Below are 1,106 nucleotides of genomic sequence, written 5' to 3' on the forward strand. Positions count from 1 at the left end.
ATGTTCCAAAGAACTTGTTAAAAAAAGAAAACAAAATGCAGAGGGCTGAATTTTGCTTATAGGCTGTGCTTTGCCAACTCTTGTTCTTGGGTTTTGCAGAAATGAAATCCTATAACATGTACACTTTTGTCTGGCTTCTTTAACAGCATAATTGTTTTGAGATTCATCCATGCTGTAGCTGTAGTTTATTCCTTTTTATTGCAGGTAATATTCCATTTCATGGCTATACTACAATGCTTCATACAGGCGCCTATCTATGAAGACTTGTGTTGTCTCTTAGAAATAAAGCTGCTAGCAACATTCAACTACAAGACTTGGTATGGATCTATGCTTTTTCTTTTTTTTTTTTTTTTTTTTTTTTTGTTCCCCCAGGACTTGCCCACGAAGAGAAGCAGCTTTTTTTTTTTTTTATAACAAATTTAATCAGTTATACATATACATATGTTTCCATATCCCCTCCCTTTTGCGTCTCCCTCCCACCCTCCCTATCCCACCCCTCCAGGCGGTCACAAAGTACCGAGCTGACCTCCCTGTGCTATGCCGCTGCTTCCCACTAGCTATCTACCTCACGTTTGGTAGTGTATATATGTCCATGCCGCTCTTTCACTTTGTCACAGCTTACCCTTCCCCCTCCCCATATCCTCAAGTCCATTCTCTAGTAGGTCTGTGTCTTTATTCCTGTCTTACCCCTATGTTCTTCATGACATTTTTTTTTCTTAAATTCCATATATATGTGTTAGCATACAGTATTTGTCTTTCTCTTTCTGACTTACTTCACTCTGTATGACAGACTCTAGGTCTATCCACCTCATTACAAATAGCTCAATTTCATTTCTTTTTATGGCTGAGTAATATTCCATTGTATATATGTGCCACATCTTCTTTATCCATTCATCCGATGATGGACACTTAGGTTGTTTCCATCTCCGGGCTATTGTAAATAGGGCTGCTATGAACATTTTGGTACATGTCTCTTTTTGAATTATGCTTTTCTCAGGGTATATGCCCAGTAGTGGGATTGCTGGGTCATATGGTAGTTCTATTTGTAGTTTTTTAAGGAACCTCCATACCGTTCTCCATAGCGGCTGTACCAATTCACATTCCCA

The sequence above is a fragment of the Mesoplodon mirus genome (assembly GCF_964341445.2).
Source record: "Mesoplodon mirus genome assembly, chromosome: 5".
In the NCBI taxonomy this organism is placed as follows: Eukaryota; Metazoa; Chordata; class Mammalia; order Artiodactyla; family Ziphiidae; genus Mesoplodon; species Mesoplodon mirus.